The sequence below is a fragment of the Gallus gallus genome, chromosome 11, assembly GCF_016699485.2.
Source record: "Gallus gallus isolate bGalGal1 chromosome 11, bGalGal1.mat.broiler.GRCg7b, whole genome shotgun sequence".
Classification (NCBI taxonomy): domain Eukaryota; kingdom Metazoa; phylum Chordata; class Aves; order Galliformes; family Phasianidae; genus Gallus; species Gallus gallus.
In genome coordinates, this window is record NC_052542.1 from 12,723,120 (window position 1) to 12,744,098 (window position 20,979).

General features: G+C 35.5%; 1 long non-coding RNA gene across 5 annotated transcripts in view; it reads left to right on the forward strand.

The window, feature by feature from the left end:
* The window catches only part of LOC107056831, a 274,267-nt gene that overhangs the window by 84,571 nt on the left and 168,717 nt on the right, over positions 1 to 20,979 (forward strand). For all 5 annotated transcript variants that reach the window (XR_005862943.2, XR_005862941.2, XR_005862944.2 and 2 more), the window contains exon 3: positions 15,965 to 16,040. This is a non-coding gene — a long non-coding RNA (uncharacterized LOC107056831). The remainder of the gene's footprint in view (positions 1 to 15,964; positions 16,041 to 20,979) is intronic.

The following is a 20,979-nucleotide window of genomic DNA, read 5'->3' on the forward strand; positions in this document are numbered from 1 at the left end:
CCTTGCAGTGGTTTCAGATATTAGCAGCTTCTTAGTCTCATAGTTTGTATGCTTTAATTTGAAAAATACAGTACTTCCTCTTTTTGTTCCTGAAAAAATATTTGTATATTTGGTATAGAAGTGTCCAGATAGAGTGGCTGGTGGTCAGGTGCTCTGAATTTTTTTCAGTTTGAAACAATAAAAGAAATTGTGTATGCTGTAATGTTTATTCAAACAGAAAGAAATTGAAAAACAACTGCACCTGGGGAAAAAGATTTGGAAAGACACCTGGAGATGTTCCAAATGCATGCTTTCTTAATAATTAGCACATCATACACCTAGTTAGCATCTCATAAATAACCATAAAGTAGTCATTTAATGAATCATTTTACTTTGTACTGTCAGAGGTTACAGAAAAAGCAAAATACTTTGTTTATTTTAAGAACAAGGGGCAGCTCTTCTTTAAGCATAGTTTAAAAAGTTGTGCTAAGAATAGGAAAATTGGTGTCTGTTTTATTAGAGATCAGCTTTTTTTTAATACTGCTCAGCATGAATTAACTTCACACAGAGGCATCAAGTATGCTGTCGTTTTGTACATGTGATCTGTTTTTTTGGCATATTACAGAGGATGGCATTGGTTAAATTGGGTATTTAGCTGCGGACTTCACTGGGTTTGTAATGTCTGAGATCCTGTGTGGGAATCTGTTCAGCTACTCAACCTTCATAGAAATCAGGCATTTCTTTAAAAATCCAGAAAAAATAAAAGGCTTAAAACTTTTATCCAGTAACTGTTTTGTTCTGTTGCTATGCTACATTTGTGCAGAGTAAAAAATACTAAATTATGTATAACTTAAGGCAAAGTCCTCATTAGAATTAATGAGAGCCTTCCAGGAGAAATAACAAACATTGGTAGTCAACTTTGCAAATTATTTATTTTTTCCTTTCCTTTGTGAGGAGGGAAAACTGAACAGCGATGTTACAGAGAAGAAGGAAAAAAAGATGTAGAAATCCAGACAAAATCTTATACCCTCTTTTTTATTATTAAGGATTAGTTATGATTTACAGTGATTATCATACAAAATATGCATAATTAAATGCAATGAACAGTCTCTATTTAACATTAATAAAAAATAGAGGCAAGGAGCAGATCATAGGGAACTTTTCTTGTTTGCTTAAAATATACAGTCAATTTTGTAGGATCAAGGCACAAACACTGGTGAGAGAAGCAAAAAAAAAAATAGTGAGATTTAGAAGCTGGATGCTGTGTCCTTTGGGCTTGCTACAAACGTAGTATGACTGTCCTGAGTTGGAAGTGGTAACTTCAGTCTTCGCAATTTTGAGTGATAGCTATGTAAATATTATTTTGAAACAAACTTATCTATACATAACTGTTACGTAAGGATGACTCAATTTTTCTGTGTACTTTTTGGCCTCTTCACCAACTCCGTAGATGTTCTTTCTGCAGCATGGACAAGTGGAGTCTGTTTTCCATGTACCTATAGTTTAACATAATCAAAGACTTGAGTGTAAGTGCTGTGGGTAGTAATTCTATTTCATCTTCAATGACAGATATAAATAAATGAATTTGTGAAGTAACTTAGGTGGCTGATTATGTTTGTTGGAGTTGTAGAAGTTATTGGATTATTATTATTTTTCAAAAAGAAAGAAAGAAAAAAAATCTTTTGAAGAAAACTTAGAATAAATGATCTGAGAAACATCTTTAGAAGGTCTTTGACATCCATCAGCCTTCTTGAAGTGATAAGTACCAATAAAACATGTATGGAAAGAAAAACTTAGAATTATCTCAGGTGGTGAATACAGAAGAGATATTTTTGGATTTCTTAATTTAGCTTTCTATCTTGTAATGTATCATTAGGTGTTGTCAATAGCAAGGGAAACTGCCAATCATCTTAACAACTAACTACTTTTAAAAATCCATCCACTGACTTTAATTATGATTAGGTATTTATGAAATTAAGCAACGCTGAATAGACAAATTCCTTCTGGTAAAGAAAAAGGTGTTTATTTTCATCATATTTGGTTTTCGTCTTGCAAAATGCTTGGAACATATACATGTTTTAGAAGCTAGTAGGAGATTTTTACTCAGCCAAAGTATTTTAATTAACATGAAGAATAAAACCCAGGAGATCTGCAAGCCCCCTTGGATTCTTCAGCAAGCAGCTATGCTCTTTACCCTCCAGTTTTAATGAATGACCTTTCTATAACTCACCTTTCATTGAACTTCACTTCTATGCTCTTCAGCTTATTTTGGTCTTTGTTGAATTAATGTTGTTTGTTTTGAGGTGTTTAAAGATCGGCTAGAATATCAGTACTCCCTTTTCTTAAGTATTAGTGAAAAGTTTGTCTGTTTAGTACATCTTTCTAGTCCTAGGCAAAAAAAAAAAAATAAAAAATGGAGTCCTGTCCTTCCCAAAGCATCTTAGGTACAGATTGAAGGTCCTGTCTGTATCGAAGTGGAACCACAGTAAATTAGTTACGTTATCCACAGCATTTTCTACTTCTCATATCTTGAAGACTGAGAGAAATCAGTGGCCTTATTTAGGGAAATGCAAAAGCTTGGAAGACACAGTGCTCAAGGCAAAGGAAACCTCTCCAAACTCTGACATCTGAGGACTTCCAAGTCCATCATATTTACACTATTACTGTTGGTGCCCACTAGGCAATCACAGCTGACAAAGCAGGAACCTCGAATATCTCAGTCTTGCTTGGACGTCTAAAATGCATGTTCTGCACATGTTAAAGTCGTCTGTTTTAAGTGAATTGATCGTATTAAAAGCACTCTCAACTGCTGCTAAACCCTGGACACAGGCACTTCCATCAGCAGAACAACATACATTAAGTGATATGAAGGCTAGAACTGTAGATCCAACTAAAGCTAGATTTCCAGACTCTATTTTCTGTTAGAATAAAGATCTATGTGCAGTTATGTCTTCTGGTGGCTAGGAAACTTGCATAGTTTCGACTGCTACCCTCAGCAACAGAAATTTGAATTCCTTTCTTTGAAGTATGTAAATGTTGAGTACGGTATTGGCTTTCCCTCAGTTTCATACACTGAATACAGTTTTTCGTTCCATTTGACCATCACAGAGTACTTCAAGACCTTTTCATTTATTTTCATTTTTTATTTCACAGAAATAGGAAATGTTTGAGTGAGAGCAGCTGTGTACAATATTCCATAGCTTGGGAATTTAGACTTGAGATAATATATTCAATATCCCTCCCTAAATTAGTGGGAGCAGGAACTTGCTTTTCCAACCTAGCATAATTTCCAACTTAGCATAATGCAAATACTTTACCCCGACTGTTTTAAGTATTTATTCTTTCTTTTTCTTCTAATTAGCAGAAAATAAAAACAAAGTTCAGTGCAGACTCCAAGAAGGCAGAACTTGAAGGTATGCAAGAATATTTCCACCACTGTAATCTGAGATTTTTAATATTTTATGAATTGTTAAGATACTTTCTGAATAGGCATTCCTGAACTGAAATATTGAAATACTTAGGAAGACTTGAGGACCTGGTCAGGACTCAATGAATATAGCCAGAAGCTGTAGATGCGGATAGGTGGAAAACAGCTGAAAAATGTGTCATCTGAAAGTCCCTCTGTATGGTCTCTCTGATTTAGCTACTGCATAGCTTTTTAATAGATGAGAGCAATCAACTGTTACCATGTCTTGCAGCTAAGCACTCAGCAACATTTGTTAGGTGCTGAAGTATCTCTGAAAATCTGGCTCTATGTCCTTCTGGCATATGGGATCATCCTCCTCCTCTGTGAGTGTGCTGTTGTTTTTGGCAGTACTGGCAGTACTGCCTTTTTTACTATTGTTTCTCTTCCCCTTGCAGAAACTCCTTCTGCTATAACTATACACTCTAAACACCTGAATCCAGAACATGTGACTTAGACTACCTCCATCTTTTGTCCGAACACATTATTTCTCAATGTTTTTATATCTCTCTCTTCCTGTCCTTCCTCCCTACCCTGCCATTGTCTACTGTGTCAAAATTGAGTTTTATTTTTACATTTGAAGCACTTCCAAATCCTTTTTTTTTTTAACCTTCCTTGCTTTTCTCTAAAGAAATTCTGCTGTCATACATAGGCAAATTGTAGACTATTTTAACCCTTTGAGGATGGAAGCAATCAAAAACTCAGTAGTCCTTCCTATCCTTATCTGCATTTTTTTATATTCTGCCTTTTAAAAACATACACAAAAAAAGTAGTCTTTGTTCTAAGAAATTAATTTATCTGACTTAGGTACCAGAGATTTTAGATGTTATATAGCCAGTAGGTGGTCTAACAAAATAATCTTCTTTGAGCCTCAGTTTTTCAGCCCAAATATGTACGTTAATAATATTCTTTTTGTTCTTGGCCTCTTTATCCCTCACGTGCTCTTTTTCTCATATCAAGTAGATAGACTGTAATGTGTAAATTAATTCTAAAGATTATGTGGATGATTAACCCTTTTATTTAAAGCAAAACTCTCCCAACAGGATGTATGTGCCAAATAGGGGGGAGGGGGGGTCAGGTAATTAAAATACATTTATGTCATTCAGTAATTGGACAGTAGTAGCATGCTCACTTTCTTACATTTGCTAAGCAAGTGAATTTATATTACCTTGTTAAAACATCCAAATTCCATGGTAGAAGCAAACTAAACCTCAAAATAAGACTGTGTGCTGCTTCTTTCCAGTGAATAATAGTTGAAGAACTCAGTAGTGTAGTAATAGTGATATTTTTGCTTCAACTGCACAATCTAAGATATGGAGCATAGTAGACTGATTTTACAACGACCCTCGGCCCTTAAACAAATGGACAAGAGAAAGTTGTATAAACAGTAGGCTACAGCCACTCATGTATGTGTCATAACACTGTAAAGTGTTAAATGAGATTAAACAAACCTTTCATTTGTGGTTAATGGTTGAATTATTAATTGTGTTTACTTGCATCTATAGGGATTATTGGGAGAATGGGATTTAGACTATGTTGTCCTAAGTAATACAGAGCGTCTGTTTTTAATTCACTACTGAATTAACTATACTCAAAAGTCTGCAGAAAAGGCCCTGGCCATCAGCCAACAGCAATTGCCACAAGTCGAAAGAGCTGCAAGAAGCAGGTCAGATTTAAGAAGTACGGAATGCTAAGGCTCAATTACTTAAATCAAAAAAACCTTGCGCAGATGATCAAATAAGCAGTTGAGAGTATTTGATTGGGAGCACATTGAAACCATCTGTTCCTCTATAAGCTAAACCATTGCAATAAATACAGGCAATCATGTGAAGTTAACTGGCTACATTTTAGTTAGTACAGTTAGTACACTATAATGCCATTCACCAACCAATTTAGAAACCATTTCTAAATACTTCAGGTTGTGTAGCAAAACATGTATACGTGCATCTAAGAAACATGCCTCAAATAAGTATAGGGTTTTGCCTGTTTATTCTTCAGTGTAAATGAGCACTGTTCACATATGGATAATTTTTTTCTTGACTACAAAAATTGAGCTGGAACCAGCAGAAAAAGAGGCATCTTGAAAATCTGCCCATTTTAAATTACATTTTTAAGGTAATGTAATTACATTTTTTAATAGACCTTGTTCGGGGCAGTACTAAACAATGTTACTTCATATGTACTGTGTGGGAATGATGAGGAAGTGGTTTAACATCCTTTCTTTCTAAAAATTCGTTTGGTCTTTGGAACCAGAAATGATTCAAAGTGATGTGGAATCTTGCTAGCAAGGTTTTCTTCTTCTACTTTTTTTTAAACTACAATCATAATTAATCAATAGGAATTATTTTACAACTATGCACCAAATGTAGATTTCTAGTATTGCTTGAAGGTGTTTGTTCAATGCAACATATAGGAATATATATGCTTTGCCACCAAAGTTCTTCAATCTACGTGATTACTTTAAAAATATTAATTTGAACTGATAGAAAGGTTTTAGTAGAATCTCTACTGGTATTCAGGCTTAAATGTCATAACAAATCTTACAAATGACTACTCAATCTGATTCAAGTATGAATCTACTTATTAAATTCATCTGTTCTGTGTATCCTTTCTTCCATGCAGTATTTGTTCCTCTGCTCAGTAATTCTAGAAAACCAGCCAGTTGTGTTTGAGCTCTGCTGGACGCCCAAGAACCTGGCATAAAAAGGTGTTGCATGCACAGTCTACATACATGCATTAAGATCATTAAGTTTTGTGGCATTCCAAAGTCCATTTTGATAGAGGCATGCTGCCAGTCACATCCATAGTCCCTGGACAGGAGTATGCCATCCACGTGCTTCTGTCCTTTGTTACAGATGTGGCTGCAGCCTTCAGATTGGAAGGATTTCAGCCCTAAATTACATTGTTTTTAATATCAATAAGTTGTTTGTATATAAATGAAATGTACAGATTTGTCCCTTCTGTCTTTAGGAGCTAAGTTTTCTGGCTCAAAACACACTTTAGATGTTTTTAAAGATATAAAAGATGAAAAAACAGACACCATCTCTCTCCCTGTTTACATGAAAACTTCTGAAGGCAGAAAGGCAAATGACTAAACCCCAATTCCCCAAGCAATCACATTTTCTCTCACATTTTCACAAATGGGCATGTAATGATTTTGTTTTTTAATTCTGATGTCTTTAAGCTTTCTTTGTGAGGTAGAGCTAAATTCAGAGATGAAGACTGTTGCCCACTAATGTTAGGGCAGATTGAAACTCACTCACTTTTGGGCACAGAGATCAAAGGAGTACTGCTGCTAATTGTTCCCAGTGGAAAAATTGCATGCTTACTCAGATCCCAAATTTACCTGGGAGACATCTGATTTTATGTGCGCGATAATAGATTTCTGAATGTGCTGCAACTTAATTGCAGTTTCTGAGCCCTGCAAGAGAGCTCACAAAGTGGAGTTTGGGGAGCTCTCCAAGTGTGTAGCATGGCCAGGGGCTTGGAAAGGACTGCTGGCTGGGGGACAGAGAAGAGAGCAGAGCATTGCTAAGGGGAACTATTCTGCAGTTATTTATAAGCAGGGAGGGCTAGTGTTAAACAGTAGTTACCAGGAAAGAAAGGCAAAGTATGCCCAACAGAGAGTGTTGGGAAAGATGTGCAGTGTGAGAGAGGTTAATTTGTAGGATGATATTTGGCAAGAATTTCTGGCACCAACCTCCGTCTTTGTGCAGAATTGGTCAAAAGCCTCTGAGGTTTCAACGCCTTCCTCCTCTTCCAAAGCCAATTATTCTCTATGACTCATTACTCTGTTGCCTTCAGTTCATAGGAATGTACATTTTTTATTTCCTTTTATTTTAAGGTATGTTAAGAACTGTGTTACACTTAGCTCTAACCAAGAGCTCTGTCTGAAATAATTTCAGATCAACTGCATTCCTCCAAGGGTCTCTCTGAATTCAGATTTTGAAATACCTTGTGGTCTCAGGGAAAAAGAACTACAATTCTGTTGTGAATTGAATGTAATTGCTGCCATTCAATTCAGATATTTTAAAGAGTATTTCAGCTGGGTCACAGAAGCGTAGAGCTGAAAATAGAGTAAGTCTTTAGGCCAAGATAAGGCACAAGTATGCAGCACTTTTAAGAATTGTTTAATTTTTTTGGAGATTTTCATGCTTATGGAGGAAAGATACAAACTGGAGTCCAAGAATTCTTAGAGATTGGAGGTCTTTATGAAACTTTAGCACCCATCTGAAAAATTCCATAAAGTGTGGTCCAAAGGAAAACTTAGGAGAGCTTTAGCATCAGGTGCTGATGGAGGAGAAACTTGGAGAGATGAGCAAAGATGTTGTGTCTCATTGGTTTTTTCCTACTATAGGTGGAGAATCTGTTTTTGAAAGTTAAGGTGGTTGTGACCAAGGAATAACAAACGTCTTTAAATTGTTCTTGTAACAGGAACAAATGGCAATGCTCAAACTGATGAGGTGATCGAATTGTGATTTGATATGAGTGCTAGTGAGAGATGGAGAGAACCGGTCAAAGAAGATACTAGACAAGATATCTGAATTTGTATACTATAAATTACTTATTTTTCTTTTTAAATAGGTACATTTAAATTTGTCAAACAAACCAACTGAAATGTTACATAATAGGTATAAATATAGGTATGGGAAGAAAATCCCCACCATTTCTTTTTTTTTTTCCCTATACGTATCCTTGATATATACAGTTTTCTGCTATATTTTAAGAATTTTGGCTGATGAAAATTGATGGAAGACATAATGGGCATTGTATTACATTGATTTAGACTGGTAAAGATTAAAAGTTTGAGCAATACTGCTATACAAAAAGCAATAAACTACTTTGTTCTCAGAGATAAATTATTGAAGCAGAGGGAAAAAAAATTGTACACGTAATGCTTGTTTGTGTGTGTGTATTCTTTGTGCATATTTTGAGTTTTATGGGTGAGGAAAGTGTCAGACCAAAGCTAATGTCAAGCTGTATATAGAAAATGCAAATCAAAAGTCAGAAATGTATATTCCTGTCCTTCATTTTGGTGTTTTTTTTTCCTTCTCTTTGGTAGTCTCATAGTTTTTACTTCTTGCCAGCTGTGAAGTTGCATCATGGAGGAGCTTTTGTAAATCTCAGAGAATGACTCTAAAATAGCTTAAGGCAAACAACAACCTGTATTTGATGGAAACTAAAATTGCTTTTAAAAATACTTCAGATAGTCCTACTGAATTTGTTTTCACTAGTTGGAGTAATTAAAAATCTAAAATTTCAACTGGTGTTATTTTTCCAGATATGCGTAATGATTTTTCAATAACTGTTTTATTTTACTACATCTCAGTACATTTCAGATAACTTTGTTCAGTTACAAATAGTTCTGAATCAATTAATTAAAATTACATCTAGGCAAACCAAAGCACTTAATTTTGGTGACCCAACAAATAATGCACAACATAAGCACTTCTTTGGAATTTATGTAGAGGTGGCAGTACACTGCACAATTCTTTTTGTAACCACAGCTAGCTAATTACAGTGCACTGTATTTGTGCTGTCACTAAATGGTTTCACAGTGTGTAGCCACATCAGTTCTGTTCTTGAATTTGGCAACTTCAATTACGGCTGATAAAAGATGACTTGTTCAGAAATTCTGAACTATGGGAAGTATGCTATTAAATTCTCCAGGGATCCTGTTTTCATTCAAAACTGAGTTCTTTGGTATCCAAAATGTGAGTTTTCAACAAACGGAATAGAAAATGTCAATTATTAAGCAGAGTTCAACTTTTAGAATGTAGAGTGGCCTACTGACTTACGTAGGAGCTGCTTTATTTCACAGTAAAATTATACGACTCCATGAAGGCATTTCAACAACATAAGATTCATTTTCTTACATTTTGATTTGTGAGCGTAGGTAAGAATTCTACTTGTTGTGAGGTGTATGAGTATGATGTTCTTATAAGTAGCATCCATTAAAATATGGCAGATAGGACAGTATTGATGTATATTACTGAAAGCGTTTTAAAAATAAGCTTTAGATTTTACCAAATGGGAAAAAATAGTTAGGTCTAGCAGAGTACCTCTAGGTACTAACTTAGGAGATGGGGCTCAGACCAAAATTGCGTGGAATTTTTTATTAGTGTCTGCATAGTATGATAATGCCTAGGAAACAGGTATTAGAAGTCCAGATGAGTTTACAATTAAAATGACAAAAGACAAAAGTGAAAGAAACATAGTACCTGGGAACAAATCATGTTAAGGTAAGATTTTACATTTTTCTTTCAACTATTTTGTTTTTCAGGGAAGTAGAAATTGCTGCGTGAAGGATTATAGTTAAACTTAGGGGAAATAAGAGAGCAGAATGAAGGAGATAAGTGTGGAGGAATAAAACAGAAAGCAATGAGTTGTGAGGGCAAAGGAAGAAAGATTTGAGGCTGGTGACGAATCACTTGACTGTGCCACTTAGAACCCAGACAAAATGCATGTCAGTGCTTCGGCTGCCTCAGCTTGCTGCTTCAGCCTCTCACCATCTCTTTTTGGTGTTCTCTGCATGGTTGCAAGGTGAGGGAGAAATATTATAAGGAAGAGTACTGAAAGTAATAGATACAGCTTACTTTTACTCTTGTCATTTGCATTGATATTTGTGACACACTGTGTAAAAGGCACTGTATGATAAGAGGTTGCTAGGCAGAGTCATTTTGATTAAACTGATAAATGCTTTGAGATAACCATTCGGTAGAGAAAGACAGTTTGGTATTTGGTGGCATTGCAACACAGAGTGCCCTTCAACATATACTCCTCTTTTCCGTTAATAGTTTCTATTGATGAAATTCTATGAATCTAGTATAAAAAGGAAGTGAAGACTACGGAATTTCTAGTGATTGATAAAATGACTTTGGGTATGAGTAGATGACTGTCAGCAGGTCATGTTGAATCTTGGTTATTCTGTGATTCTAATAATCAGCTCTAAATCTAAGCAATGTTACCAATGTAACTAGTGGGGTACTGCAGTACCAGCAAATATGTTAAACACTGAGTTGGCCATGGCGCTAACAGTGCTCCTGAGCTGACTTCACCATCTGATCTTCAAAAGCGGAAAAATAATTCAAATAATCTAGATGTTAAAAAAAAAAAAAAAAATTAAAAGAGAACATAAATATAATGAAAGGTTTTTATTTCTTTGTCACTTGACAGAAATTCTGTTACTTTTGTTGTAGACTAAAGAGAATAATACAACTGCTGATATACAAGAATGTCAATGTACTGTAAGAAAATGTATTTTAATATCATTTGGGGAAAAACAAGCTTTGTTGTAGGATGGGATTACTTAATAGTTGATTTAATAATACCCTAAAGTATCTACAATATTATAACAGAAGTTACTTATTATTAAACTTTAGAAAAACACAGAATTGGATATTAATCACTTTATGCATTCATTTATGTGAATTATGATTCTCAGACTTCAAAAGATAGTCTCCACATTGTTTTGTCTAATTTATTCAGACTTAATTAGAGAATCTGCTCTCCAAAACTTTACATTTCTATGATTCTTGAACAAGAATGGAAGTGTTGGGTGAGGTGTGAAAAAAACCCAAAGCAAAAGTTGAAAATGCAATGCAAAAACTTCAAATTGAAGATAAAGATATTTTTAGGTATACTTTTTAATATGCAATTTTAAAATAACCATATGTTAAGCACAATATATCCACTACTTGGAATGATCTGACCTAATCAGTACTAGCTTTTCTTAGGTTACCAGAGAAGAGAAATTAAACTGATTGATGATAGTTTAATAAAGTAGGAATGGCAGTTAGCTTTAAAATGATGTATGCCTGAAAGTTGTGTTCAGATGAATGCTCAAATTCTACTTACAGTATTAAAAAAAAAAAAAAAGAGAGAGAGAGAGAATTGAAAGAAGTAAATTTTATTTTCCTTCTGTAGCTTTTTGGACCTGCAAACAATCTGCCTTTACACACACAGCTGCAAACTTCTCTCATGGTTTGTCTCACGCTCTTGCTGTGTTCTTTCTGACTGTTATAAAGCTTACCTGGACCTTCCAGTCTTCTGTAGGATTCTTGCAGAAAATAAAGTAGTGTAATACAAGCTTGGCTCGTTCACTACCAAGGAGACGAAAATCTTCAGCTTCTGTTAAAGTGCTGCTGTCCCTAGAAAGACAGAATTACATGGGGGGATGGGGGAGATATAAAGCTGGTTGATAGGCTCTGAGAGGCCATTTCTTTATTAAGAAGCAGTAGAACAGATTCTGAATGGGTTAAGGAATACGTAGGAAATTGAAACGAGCAAAAAAATTTCCTCTTCCTCCTTGCATGTACTTAGTTGGTATTGATACATCCTGTTAAGCATGTTACTAGATGTAGGAATGCATTGTGTTTCAGGGCCATTTCACTGGCTTAATCTCCTGATAAGCTTTCTAACATCTGTTCTCAACTTGACATATATTTTCTATTCTGTGCTATCCTTGAGGCAAAATTTTCTTCTCCAGTCCTCACTACAACTCTATTATCTACACTACAGATCTTTTTTTATGAATTTATATTCATTTTTTCTGACCGCACATCTATTGACATGAAGTTTTGCTTGCCAGCCAAGCACAGAAGACATTGAATGATTCCTCATATACCTTACTGATATTTTCATTTTTAATTTTCACAATATTTTCAGCTGGTTACACATTCATTTTTGAAGAGGCAAATTAACAAAAACAAACACTTTACATGCATTACAATTATCTATGAATGATTGTACCTCACCAGAACACAGTAAGCCTCCACTTAGAAAGTAAAATTCTCTAAATAAATTCAAATTTAAATATTTCTATTGTGTGGGGAGTCATCTTACTACTTCAGTTTGTTAAACATACCTTAATACAAGGATTGCTGATTAGAATACAAATTTCATTTACAAATTTTGTAGTGATTGCAATATATGATAGATGAGTGTATCTTTGTTTTTGTCAGGAAGTTTTAGTCTCCTACATGTTTACAGGTTATACATATTCCTTACTGTGTTATTCATTGTGATCCTAAAAAAAATTAAAGATGGTTTGCTTGTACAGACAGAACAGAGTAAGATTTTTGATATATATATATATATATATATATATATATATTTTTTTTTTTTTTTCCAAAGGAGGTACCTGGAAAACTGCTTGAAACTTAAAGATAATATATTTTAAAGAGAATTCTATTGTAGATCTGGTCTACTTAGTGTAACTATGGAAATGCCCGAGAAGTGGCAATTGTCTTAACCATTTTATTATAATTATTTTAAAGATGTCTCTGGGTTGTTAATGCTTTTGTTTTCCAGTTTAGTCTGGATTGGCTTGGTTTGTGGGTTTTTTGGGTGTTTTTTTTTTTTTTTTTTTTTTTTGAAGGGGTGGAGGGGTCTTTCTGTTTGTTTTGTTTTTAAGGAAGGAACATTCCCCACTTGGATTTACTGAGAGTAAGGAGGAACACCTTAGTGTAGAGGACCTGTTGTGTCACAGCCTGAACTGATGATTGAGCATGTGGTGAAGGGGGTGGCTGGCCCAGGAAGCACAGGTAAAAAGCAATTCACCTGTGCTTCCCACACGACCAGAATGGGTGGACCCTGGGCTCATTTAAGGACTTTGCCTCTGAAGGGAGAATGTCTCCTGAATGAAGGCTACTTCCTAAGAAGGACTGTTCTGCAGTCAGAGACCCTGTTACCAGTCAGGTGAGCCTAATTTTCCTATATATGATTATTGATATTTCTAACGACACTGCCTCGTATTGCAAAAGACTTAACAGAAACAATTCCATTGCTTTCAAGGACCAACACTTAGAATAAGGATAGATTTCTTAGGAGTTCTGGAAAGATGAGGGAGGTTCATGAGAAAGCAGAGCAAGAAATCAGAAAAGATGGATGATTTCTGAGGAAATTTTGGCAATCTTTAAAAACTTTGTTTTTAAAGCAAGTATATGCTAAAGAGCTACTAGAGAGCTTTTCTAAGGGTTAGAAATTTATGGCTAGTATGTTTCCAACCTTTAATGCATCAATGGTAATGTGTACTACCTCTTTGGATTAGGAAATACTCAGGATACATGACATTAGTAGCATTAATAATAGCTTTAAGTCAAACTACCTATTTATTATTTTTGATGCACCTAATCATCATGAACACAGTATTAATTAGTATCAAGGCCACACTTTTCTAGGGCACACAGAAAAGTGAATGGCATTCATCTCCCAAGGAACCCATTTCTATTTTTAGTTTAATAGCTAATATATATTGTAAAAAATGCAAGAATAGATCTAAAATGTGGAATACTACTGAGAGCAATTATAAACTGCAATATCAGAGTATTTTTTCAAAGTATGTTTAGCAATAGGGAGGTTTTTCATGTCTATGGTGCCTCCTAGACAGAAAAAAAAAAGTGCTGTATGACATGAATCAAGGGAAAACAAGTTGGTGAAACAAGTTCATAAAAATGCACTCTTAACTTCCCAGATGATGTTTAATTCAGTTGTGTCAAACCCCAAATTCAGATCTCATTATCATTTTTAATGAAGATAATGATCTATGCTTTTAAGATCACACTAAGGTCTTAAAAATTGTTATATCTATTTAAAGCTTCTCCAGCAACTTAAGTGTTTGTAATACAGTACCTCAGTTTCTGCTACGTACTAAGCCCTTTGTTCAGGTATTATAAGGGTGTCTGGAAAGATCAGTGATCCTCACTCTCTGCACAAGTAAGTGTATCAGCCCGTAAAACTTTTTTCTGTCACAGTACAACATGTGCTCATTCTGGATTGCTTCTAAAACATCACATGGAAATAACAGTTCTGACTGCGTTAGCTAAGAGTTTCAGTTCTTTTAAATTTTTCGTGGTTGTCAGTTTTCCTTAAAGCAGTATTTCAGTTGTAGAGGCATTTGCAACTTTATATGAACTTGTGATCTTAGGATCAAAAGGACTACATCAGTGCTTCAGTTCTTTAGGCATTCAGGACTCCTTTTTTGGCCCTCTTGCAATTTAAATAGAGCTCAAATGATTATATTTCATTTCAGATGTTGCAAAAGAGAAATATTCTGTGGCAGACATCTTCCATGTTCAGATTTCTAGAGGCAAATGCCTTTTGAACACTGGGCACCTACTAGAATTTTAATTGACACAAACCGTGCCACTTTGGTGAAAATATGGCTATAACAGTAATGTAAATGCATATCTTTGTACCTGTATTAGATAAGCATGTACTGTTGAGATCTCAAGAAAAACTGCTAACATGCCTGCCAGTGATGTGAGTGATCTACTTGTCAGTGCATAGTCTGCTCATGAAGTTGAACATGTGCTCTCCTAGATTGATTTACATGGCTTGGTACATTTGGAATGTTATTTGCCTCAGTGAAGATGTCATTTCCCTGCTTTTTCTGTATTTCTATAGATAGATGATTATGGCTAGAATTCTTTGTCTCTGTGGTGAATTGCTGCAATAGCATACTGTCTCTACAGTTTATTACAGAGCTCCTGCTGGGCCAACACTTATCATTAGCAATATTAAAATTCAAATGTACAGCCACTGCAAAAAGCTGTAGAAGAGTAAATGTTTGATGAATTTTATAGGAGACCCTTATCCTGTCAAGCTCATTTAACTTGAGCAACTTTGTTATGAAAAGCACACACTTACTCTAAGCAAGTGCCTGAAACTATTCTAGAAATACCACACTATCACAATTTAATCACTTTATTTTTCATAAATCATAATCATTCTGACTGGATATTAGGAAAGATTTCTCTATGATGGGGGTGATCAAACACTGGAATAGGCTTCCTAGTGAGATGGTTGATGCCTCAAGCCCTGTCAGTGTTCAAGAGGCAACTGGATAGTGTTTGAGGTCCCTTCCAATCCAAGTCATTCTGTGATTCTATTCTGTGCTGTAGCTATGCTACTATGCTAGCATAGTATATTGATATATGTAGTTGAATGCCACAGTAAATACAAAACTTGAAGAACCTTATATTAAAATCCAACTGTAATTTTATTTTACTGATACTTGTTTATGAACTGTTTCCTGACTGGTGAAATGGAGCATTATCAATGAACACCTTCCACTCTTGTGAGCTATGGTGATACCTGGAGAAGAGCTGGGCTATGATTTTAGAATGCTGCCATAATAAATTCCCTGGGCAGCATATGCATCAAAAGAATAAATACATTTTGGGCTCACAAATATTCTGTGGAAGATACTGTTTGTGTCCTAGAGGGAAATGTGCACAAAATCTGGAATAATTGGCAGTTGTACATTTTCCTACCAAAGTTAGGGTCACCTGAGAAGTAGTGTTTGTTATTTGTTGTCTTTATTGTGACAGTTAGTGGTATTTATTATTTTTAATGCTGACACAGGGTCAGAAGCCTCACCAAGCCATGCAAGTGTAGGCAAAACATACAGGAGATACAACCTCTTAAAAGGTTCTTGAAGGACTGACACAAATTTCTAACAGGTATTCTATATGTAAAAATTTACCAAACAATTTCTATCATTTCTTTTTGTTTTCCCAGGTCATGCCTGAACTTCTATGTCTCTCCAGTGCTCCAGAGAGTTTTACCGCTATTTGTAAAGCCTGAAGAAAGTAAAGTAAGACTTTCTTATAATGATTAATTTATAAGCATTTTTTTTTCAGTGTTTGTGTTGAGATATTAGTTAATTCTATTACCATATCTGATTTTTTTGAGTCTGATCCAATTTCCAGTGAAGACATCAGAATAATCTAGATGTGTTTTACAGGCCTTTAGCTGGCGTCCTGACGTGTGTCAGAGAATCATAATAAAAATAGGAGACCAGTATTTAATAAAATGTGTGTGTGTGTGTATATATATACACACATGCACATGTGTCTATAGTGAGTTTTAGACCTGTAATCTGTTCCCAATGGCAAATTGTTAAAAATATATGAGTGAGCACTGCCTCCAAAGAATTCCAGTTTCTGAGATATGTTTCCTTGCTGTCCCCATGCCTCTACTTCTCTTCAGGCTTTGGTTACCATTGATGAACTTGTTCAAAAGCCCATCCCAATTTAACCAGCCTTTTGGCCAAGGTGATTCTTTTTCATTTAACAATAATGTAATTTCACATAACATCATGTTGTTTTAGATTCCACAATGACAAGGAGATAGTTCTGTTTCAGACTCCTTTCTGTGCCAACATCTAAAAATCATAATCTTGGCATTTAATTTTGTATTTAAATGAAGTTTTGACAACTGTATCCCAAGTAATAGTAAAACAAGTTCATTAACATAAAATGTGAAGGAAAAAAAAAAAACCAAACAACTTAATAAATCCAGTAACAATGTTACAAAGCAAAATGTATTAGATTTCAATTACTTTTTTAGGTATCCTCCTCAATATTCTCCTGAAATGGTTCATTTGTTGATCATCATTGCCTTACTTGCCACCATCTGTAGACATTTTTGCTTTGAGTCTTCCATTAGAAGATTATGTATCGTGTTTAAACTTCAGAGTACATAAAGACCAATGGGTGCTGGGTAGGGAGAAGGAAGGAAAAAAAATGGTGTATTTTTCAGACTGTTTGTTAATGCTTGGGGTCTTGGATTTTCTCCTTGACATTTTCCATGTCTTTTCGTTTTGTCACTTGGCTGTAAATAACATACTTTCCTGGCCACTTAGAAAGGTAATGTTCTCCTCGCTTGTCTTGTACAATAGAGTTATCATTGAGCGGGGCATTCCTGGCAGCCTATTGAAGAGCTTTAAATTGAAACATCCTTTTAGTGCAGAGTAGTAATCAAAATGCTTGTGTGTTATATGGGAAAGAAGAAGTGACCATTTTTCAAGTTTATGGCACAGAGCTTTTCCCATTGTTGTAAGAGTTCCATCATTAAAGAAGCCACCTTAAATTGCCACATAGATCCCAAAGCAGTTCTAAAAAATGTTTGTTTTAGGAGAGCAGTCTTTGGATCAGTTGTAATTGTAATTGTATTCTGGTGTCGTTAGTTCTCTGTGTGGCTTTCGTCTGTGTGTTCTTCATCATCCAGAAAGTACATTCCATTTTGAAGCATTTACTCCTAAGTCGCGAAGTGAAATATGTTATATGATATTGTCTATCGTCTCCAGCAAGTGTGCTGTTAGAGCTTCGTGTTTTCTTCTCAGCAAATATATACTTTTTCTTTGATTTTAAAAAAGCTATAACACTGGGGGGTATATATATTACAGTAAGGTTGTGTTATATGTGCATGATATGTCATGATAGCAAACTATAAATTATATTAAGTTCTGCCTTTATAATATGAAGTGTTTTCTTACAAGAAAAAACTGATACTTATGTTCTTTTGATAGATTTTCAGGGATTTAAAAAGATATGACCTAGAAATAAAGGAGAATAACACAACAAGACTTCTCTTGCATTTATTTGCCAGATGATTTTTCTGATCACAGGTCATGTATTTGGGGACTTCACTAATTGCTGAATTTGCCAGATTGTCTGATTGGAAGTATTTCCCATAAGTGGTTTTCTTCTCTCTCTTCTCTCTCTTCTCTCTCTTCTCTCTCTTCTCTCTCTTCTCTCTCTTCTCTCTCTTCTCTCTCTTCTCTCTCTTCTCTCTCTTCTCTCTCTTCTCTCTCTTCTCTCTCTTCTCTCTCTTCTCTCTCTTCTCTCTCTTCTCTCTCTTCTCTCTCTTCTCTCTCTTCTCTCTCTTCTCTCTCTTCTCTCTCTTCTCTCTCTTCTCTCTCTTCTCTCTCTTCTCTCTCTTCTTTTTTCTTTTCTGAGCTTTTAGATTCTCTCAAATTGTTCATCTGTCTATTTATGATTTAAAATGGATTGCCAAGGTCCCAAGGCTTCTTGGGATTATTGTGTATTTAGGATTGCTTGCTATGAGCTTTCCATAAGCCATATCTTCTAGAGTAGATCTCCAGGCTGGCTAATTCACTTGGCATCTGATCTCCTGACTTCTTGACTGTGGGAGATCCCTAACTAGCTGTGATTGTCTGCACCTGCCACAACTTCTGAAATTAAGATCTATAGTCAGAATGTAGATATTTCATTCTAGAAATGTCATATTTCTGCAAAAAGTACAGATTTAAAAGTTTTTCTGTTTTTTTCCCCTATTCAAACTTCCATTCTTGAAAATAAAAGTTTTTCGGAAAGTGAAATTGCATTTCTTATCTACCTGTCAGTGTTTACGTTCCACCAATCACATAACTGGCAAAATAAAAGATAAATGAAACAAAATTATACTTGCCTTTATAATTTAATGGCAGAATGTTGTCATTGAGTTTCTTTCGTGCTCATTATGATTATACAGTGTTCTTCAGCAAAATCTATGCTTCCTTAATTAGTTCCTGATAGGTTCTGCCCTTAGAAGATTCAGCTCTTTCTCCTGCATAACTACTAGCAGTCTTCTTCCAAACCATCAGCTTCCACGTTTCTTGACCAGCCATCTTTTTGGCACTTTTTTCTGCAGTATGCTCATTTTCTTTCTTTTTTAACTTATAATTCAACTAGGTTTCTCCTTGGTGAAGCTAGAAAGCCAACAGAGTGCAAGGAGATAGAAGATGTCTGCTTTTAATTTTAATATGTCCTCTAGCAGCAGTTACTGAAATCCCTTCTCACCCTTACTGTAGAACAGTATCCTTACTGAAGAATGAAGAACAGGACGTGCTTACTTACTTTAAGGTATTAGAGCGCTGCTGAGTTGCAAATAAAAGTTAAAACCTGCTTTCCAGTGGAGGTACAATGCCAGTACATTTGGCCAGCAAAATCAAACAGTTTGAGCCACAAGCGGCTCCAGATCAGTCACTGAGAACAGATTCTTTTCCTTGTTAATCTTTTGAGTGCCTGCTTACATGTGTGGGAAGTGTGGAAATGCTAGCAGGCTTCAAAACAAAAAGTCTGGGAACTAGTTTACATGTGCAAAATTCTTCTCTCCCACTGGCAGTGTCAGAAATGGCTGAGCTGATCAGGATGAAAGCATCAAAAATGAAAAAGAAAAGCTCAAGCCAAGAGAAAGAGAGACTCAGAAGATGTCAACACAAATGGGTAAAGTTTGAGCCAGAAAAAGCAGGGTGTTAAAACAAGAACAACGCTGCAGTGTTAGTATTCAGTGCTACCTGTAACTCCCTGAATAACAGCACCAAATAATCATGATATTATTTTGTGTATTTTAAGTACTAGGGAGAATAAACCTTTCTGCTATAATTTCTATTAATTCACACAAGCTTTTACAACCTAGCTATAGAACATGTGAGGAGGAATTACTCAGCTCCTTTCCTTTATTATGCACTATGTTGTTTTGCTGGAGCTCAGAGGAGGTTTAGGAATTATATCATCAGAAAAGAAAATCAATCTTATTGGTTGATTTATTTATTTTTCTTTCATACTTCACCTTTTAGGAGGCAATTATCTCTACTGCATAATTTCATATTTTTAAGCCAGCATGTAAATTAACTATAGAGATATGTAGATTCATTTTGGAACAGACTCAAGCTTATTCATTTGTCAGATGTGATTATAATGTATCTTAACAAGTTTAATAAAGTGTGCTGAAGTGGTGTCACTATGAAAGTATTCCCAGAGATGTCTGCATTGATGTGAAACAGTTCCCTGACTATTTTGATTTGATCAGAGCTATGCAGCTAGCTTCACATCAGGCATTTCCAGGCTTGATCACTCAGATTTCCATTAATTTTTCAAGCCTTTCTCTAAAATCTGCTTTATAATTTATTTAGTTGTTTCTTTGCTACAAAGAAAGCTGTTGGAAAATGAATGTCTTAGCTGCTTAAACATTTGACTAGGTAAGGTTATTTACCAACTCACACGGGCAAATCCGTGCAGTTAACTCATGGATGAAATCAGGCCTTTGAATGACAAATATCTCCATGGTCTTTCATATGGTCAGCTCTGAGGTTGCCTATCTTTTTCTCAGGCAGAAAAAACAGACCACATTAGTGTGGTCACTGGTTGAAAATATTGAAGAGAGCCTGAAGTGATTGAATAAGAGAGTCCTTGGCTGGTGGGGAATGTTAGGGACATCCAGCTTTGTGTGTGGACCTAGGAGTAGCTGGGTGGGTTCAGTTACAAAAGAAATGGCTTTGGAAAGCTCCATCGGGTGAAAGTGATGAGATACTACAAATAGCAAGAGAATAAGTGTTTGCATGCTGAGTTTGTAAATCTCTGAAAGTGATTTTGTTTTACCTTTCCTATAATATGACAAGTCTACCTTAGGAAGAATGAAGTAGCCTTTTTTACAATGCAGTGCCTTTCATAAATACACTTTCACAGTTGTGCCACTGGTATCTGTGACAGACTCAGCTGGGGCTATGGCAGAGATGGCTGAGGTCTGGCTGTGGCTCCACTCACAGGGGCTGCTCTGCAGACCCAGTACCTTCCCATGGACATGTGGTGCAGTGGTGAGAGGAAAGGTAGCAGAGGTGGATGTGATTAGGGGGGGCAGAAAAATAATAGGTGACTCTTTGTGTTATAAATTAGTAGACATATTGGACAAGCTTGTCATATGAAAATGCCTTGGGAACCTACCACTGAAATTACATTGACAAATAGCAC